The sequence below is a fragment of the Varroa jacobsoni genome, unplaced genomic scaffold, assembly GCF_002532875.2.
Source record: "Varroa jacobsoni isolate VJ856 unplaced genomic scaffold, vjacob_1.0 scaffold_253, whole genome shotgun sequence".
Classification (NCBI taxonomy): Eukaryota; Metazoa; Arthropoda; class Arachnida; order Mesostigmata; family Varroidae; genus Varroa; species Varroa jacobsoni.
Window position 1 is genome coordinate 874,897 of NW_019213155.1, and position 5,829 is coordinate 880,725.

The window sequence follows — 5,829 nt, forward strand, 5'->3', positions numbered from 1 at the left end:
TCATGCACCGTTAACATGTAAAATTTGGCTAGTAGTTACTGCAGTCATTTGGAAACAGGTGAGTGAAAATCGGTTGAATTCGCTCCATTATAAAGGAGTTCATAAAAAAAAACATCCTTTATTCTCGAAAATCAATACTAAGTGATCAAGTTTTAGCCACTCGAAGGCCGCCATATTCACGCTGGAAATTCATAAAATATTAGTGATGACGTTAGGCAAAAAGGCCCTAAGCAAAGAATGGCACACTAACTGAAGTTGAATCATGAAAGACTAGCGAGGAGGTGACCAAATACTAGTTCCTGATGGACAGAAACGCATTGCCGTAATTAAAGAGGCTTTTTAGGAAAACAGGACTTAGAGCAAAAACTGGCATTTCAGGTGTAGTATGTTACAGAATTGTATTGAAAATACGGAAACTGAGTAAAGATGCTATCAGCTGACATTCGACTCCAGGTCAGTTGGAAACGTATATGGTGTGCTTCATGCGCAATTTACGGAACAAAAAGTCTACTTAAAAGCATATGATCGCCATAACCGAGACATGGTTCAACCACTACCACAAGCTGAAAAGCGATAAGGCGATTATTCTACTCTTAGCAGGCGCGATAGGCGTTGCGAAAACACACATGCGTCCAGTTCTAGCTAGCTTATGAGACTTGACGCCTACCTTATTTCACAAATCGTTCTCCCGGAAGAGTGAATTCCTAGTCCGAGCCGTTTAACAGTAGAGATTTTGGATTAGAAAATGCTTCATATAAAAATATGTAGAATTTTTGTGCTGTTTACATGTAAACAATAATAGTATGAATCACCTAAAAAAAGCTTTAAGGAAAGAGTAGTCCAAGGCTTATTTAAGGCCTTCGGGAGAGTCCAGGAAGGAACGAATGCAAAGGCTGAGTTTGTTCATACGGCTAGGTTGAAGAAGTGTTTTAAAGCAGCGGACAAATGATGGTGCACGCACATTGAACCTGGATATGATCAATTTGAAAAAGGCAACTACACCCCGGATGACTGAGACGTACGTAGGTGGTACGGAAGCAGATGTGACAGTTTTTTAGTTACAGCTGCACGTAAAAAAAAAGAGTATTTTATTGTGGTTTAAGATTATATTTGTGATAATTTTGATAATTCTGGTAATAGTTTACCGTTTATCTTCTTTATGGAACGAAGAAGATGCTCGTTGCATGCAACACAAACTGCAAATAAACAAACGCTTAGTAGAATGAATGCATTAGAACGTTGATTCTGATAGTTTGCGTAGCACGTGTTATTTTGCTGTAAAATATTTGGATACAGGTCTGCAACTAATGTGCCATGGTACAAATAAAGTTTGTTGTATATTTAAAGAAAACCAATACATTTTGAATCTTCATGTTAGATCTTGGTATAGCTTATCAGCTTCTATGCTTTTTTATCAATAAAATACATCCTCTAGTTTGTCATTGAATTTCCAAGAATAGTTACAATGAATTAATGAATCATCTAAATACGCAGTCTGTTTTAGAAGTTTCGTTAGTCCCAGAAAGACGAATCGTGTTAGCAGCTGGAATTGGACCGACATCGCCTCGTGTTCTCTTCCAGCAGGCAGACAAATTACCATACGTATAGACCCTAATATGATTGCTTACTCTTTGTGTCAGCTCAAATTTCATATTTTTAAATCTTCTTTTTAATAAACCTTCTTTTTGTAATCCTATAGGAGAACAGGATAACTATCGACTACTTCTAAAGCCAAATTTCCGCCTATCACACAGACAACTGGCCTAGCTTCGGAGGACTGCTTAAACCTACTCTAATTTTGCAACTCGCTGAAGGATCTCTTTGAAAAATAAGACAGCCATGAAAATTAGTCGAAGTTATTTTGTATTCAGACAGATAGGTAATATACGGATCGAACAGGCTTTAAATGCAACATACATCTAGTCCAGCTCCACGTGGCAGTTTGATCTCAAGGTAAGTCTGACCCATGACTTTTGGGATACGCGTCACCTCACAGTACTTCACAGGTCGTCATCAAATTTTGAGTATTCGTAATAATTATTTAGTTTGCTAAAGTTACGTTAAAAACCAAGTTTTACTTTATATGGATAAACTTGGGTAGACGGTTCAACAGCGACTCCTATTAGAAAACAAAGTTAATTGCTTACCTAAGCATCCGTGGATATTATAAACTATAAAGCGAGAGTAATAAAATATTAGCGACTGAAGATCGCTAATGAATTTGACAAAAGTAAATTTGTGCTATCGCCCTACAATAGGTTTTGCGCGATTTGCAGACGTAGGTTTCACTTGACTTGCTGCAATTTCATGCACATTGATTCATAATCACGATTTCGTTACAGATTTAAGCTACGGTAGACACCAAAAAATCGTACTCATAAAAAAATTACTCATACTTTCCGTAGTTTGCCGTCATTGGGTCAGTAGGGTATAATACAAACTGGCTTATTTGCGTTATCGATGCCCACAGATGTATGTTTACACAGATTAAACAAATCTCATCATTGAAACTTCTACAGATCATTAGTTCATCCAATCTTGCGTGACAATTATCCGTTACATTTACCATAAAGAAACATAGCCCTTCAGTAAATACTTTGCTACAATGAAGCCACGAAAGACACTTTTGTTTTGCGCCACGCCAAAACCTAGACACGCCTCCTGTATCTGCGTGTTTCACTTCCGAGCGTTTAGTCGGGGCTCCGTCGATTAAGAGTCTTCCTCGTTCGACGTCGCTTCATTAGGAGGAAACTTTCCTCAATTTACAGGTGCTCTTCGGACACAGGTGACTAACTGAGAGTCTCTTGAGACTAATCGCATCAGTTTGTAAAGGGTGTGCAATGCGTTAATACAGCGTCTTTGGCTGCGAACTCAGGCAAGGGAACAAAAAAGGAGAGAGCCTTTTTACAGAGTGAGGCACTCGTTCTCTGACTGAGTACAATTGTTGCGCGGATTCGATGCTCTTCGAAAATAGACGCTTCTACATTGCGCTCTCATAATATCACAGTTACAGTATAGTTGTTATTCTGTTGCGGTTTGTCACTCGAAGCCGCATAAACTACACTATTATTATGATTATAAACGATACGTTACTAGTATGACTGAAAAACTAAGTAATCAGAAAGCTTATAAATTTCGACTGTTTACTAACGGCAAAATTAATTCGCTCTCTGTGAACTGTTGGCACAATTACCGGCGTTGCGAGGTTGGTTTATGGTAATAGTAAGACGCTTGTTGATGTCTTATACCAGCAGGAACATTTAGGGGTAGTTTGATTATTGGTCGATAGACTCTTGAAGTTTAGTATTGCCTTTTCTAAGTTCATTTTTATAGAGAAAAGAAAGAAAAAATCGTATCGACATCTATCGTCTCGCATTTTTCCAGCCATTTTTCTGGGCTCTTCAATCGCAACAGAGCACTTTTATGAGAAAAACTCCCCTGAGCTTTCCCCGTGCAGCCCAGGAAACACAAGGGAACGTGTTGTTAAATGGTGCTGTCGTTGACGACGGTGGTCTCAGCTAAACATATCAGTGCCAGCTCTCGCCGTTTCCGTCAGATGGCGCTATCCACGTTTCTGGTGACGTGCCGCCGCCGCTTCTGCTACTTATGGCTCTGTTAGTGGTGATGGTGTCTGCCATCATCGAGCAGCCCCTTTTCAGTCTTTGCCGCTGCTGCTGCGGCTGTAAGTGGTGGCAGCGGAAGAACAGACGAGACGTAATAATAACCTATGGCGGCTGATACGTGTTACGAGGCATGTAGGTTCCGTCTGCGCTTCTGCACTCCGCTGTTTTGCCACCGCTCCTGCTGGTGCTCCATCGACCACTGTAGTCGTCAATCTGCTGGTGGTGCTTTTTGAGCTGCAGGTAACACCAGCTGTAGATGGTGGTGTTCTGCTTGTTGTGCTTACTGCCCTCTGTCGCCACCACTGCCCACCACCACTATCGCATCGCATCAGCTGCTGTCGGTGGCCAAACGGCCTGTCACCGCAAGAAACAACAGCGAAGCAACGACGAACAACAGGCAGCAGCAGGAGCAGCAGCAACGGGAAAAAGACTCCCTAACTACCTGCTTGTCTGTCTGTCCGTTCCCTAACAGCCGCAGACTGCTGATTGCTACGGGAGAGCGTGGCTTGAGGCGAGTACAAAGTGCGTGTAACGACACGCAGTTCGGCCATAGGATAGTGCTATCAGAAGGCAGCTGTAAATCCGTCGAAGCAGTAGCGGTAGTGGACTCGATACCGCAAAGGGCAAATTTGCGCGAGTGTTTCTCCGTGTCTCGGAGCTGATCTATGAGCAACAATTAACACAGAAGAAAAAAAATAGGAGAAATAGAAAAAAAGGGAACGGAGACTTCTAGCACAGTTCGATTGTCGTTCGAATCGCCGGCTATGTTCTTCGTGACGAGTGAATGAGTTTGCCCGTTGCCTTCACTCGTGCTACTCCGCTTCAAGAAAAAAGAGGGAGAGACAGGTAAGGAACAGGACAGACTCAATGAATTAACGAAGTATCACCAACTACGTGGGTGCAACGCGACGAGAACGACAAGCGGGTCTGCAATCCAGTATTACCGATACCTTGATTTCCCAATGTGTCTGTGCGTGTTGTCGCATGTGATGTTCCCAACCGAATGAAGAAATCATCCACGGCAACGGAAGGAGTCTCTTTTGTTTGTATCTGGCTCTCCACTAATTATCTGCAAGTTCCGGGACGTGCGGGAATTTCGCAGATAGACCAGTGTTGAAATTGAGGAGTTCCGATGAGAAGATATAAGACCGTAATATAATCTAGGCACAAATGAAAAAATGTGTGCTTTCTGACGGCAGACTAGAATTGTGTATACTTCACATCATCACCGTGGAGTTTGCGCCTATAAGACAGCTACCGTGAGCAACACCAGGTGAGGGCAGCATGCGCTTTTAAGCAACTAAACTAACCGAATTAGCAATACCATTAACAAGTTGACAAAGGCAAATTCTATAGATCAAGATCCTACATACAAAGCAACCGTATAGAGAACAGGGTAAATTATTTCCGAGTGGCCTTTTGTCCGCTGGCGTGCAAATCTGCGTTATGAGATAACAATCAATAATTCTTTTAAATACCAAAACGTGCCTATTCGTGCTACGCTATCATATCGATACCTGAACATAGTCCATATTGACGCCCGTGTCTTCCTTTGAATAATAATTGATATATGTGCTCATATAAGAAGAAACTCATGAAGGAAGCGATTGTTCAATTAAAGTTGTTTACGTTTCGTTAATTTCTGCTTCCGCAAGATCGAATTAAGCATATTTTCGGCATTTCGTACTTTTCACGCGACAACCGATTACGGTGGGACCAACCATCGCGCTGTGCTTCGTTCGAAAAAAAACATAGAATGAACGTTGGCTTTAGAGAGCAAAGTGGCGCATTTGGGATAACTGGATTCCATCTGTTTAGGATATTGAATTGCTTCTATATTTTTTTTTTCATCATGACGTTTTTTTGATCATGACGTTACAAATGCATCGTTCAAGTGAGTCACGCAACCTGACAAAAACAACTATTTACTTTAAACTCAAGTTTCCGTTGTTCACAAAATAACGAGGCGCTCGCTGATGCGATTATCTACAATCAGTAGAACAGTTTTCAGGCGTTCAGTGTTGCTATCCCTTATCAGCCTTAAGTTTATTAAAACACGGATAGATAAACATGTATAGTTGGCTTATTGTTAGCTACGAAAGTAGACCGTTTTTGTAAATAAGCAGTAATTTGCAATTTGACCTAACAAATCTGCATCCAGTTCAATATTTTGCACGTATGTACATCGTGAGCTGTTTATCAAAGA

General features: G+C 41.3%; 1 protein-coding gene across 1 annotated transcript in view; it reads left to right on the plus strand.

Annotated features, from left to right (window-relative positions):
• Nucleotides 1-3,446: 3,446 nt before the first annotated feature.
• Cpr (Cytochrome P450 reductase) overlaps nucleotides 3,447-5,829 on the plus strand; it is a 25,379-nt gene continuing 22,996 nt past the window's right edge. Inside the window, exon 1 of the mRNA XM_022830131.2 lies at nucleotides 3,447-4,896. The gene's annotated coding sequence lies outside the window, so the exon portion shown is untranslated. The remainder of the gene's footprint in view (nucleotides 4,897-5,829) is intronic.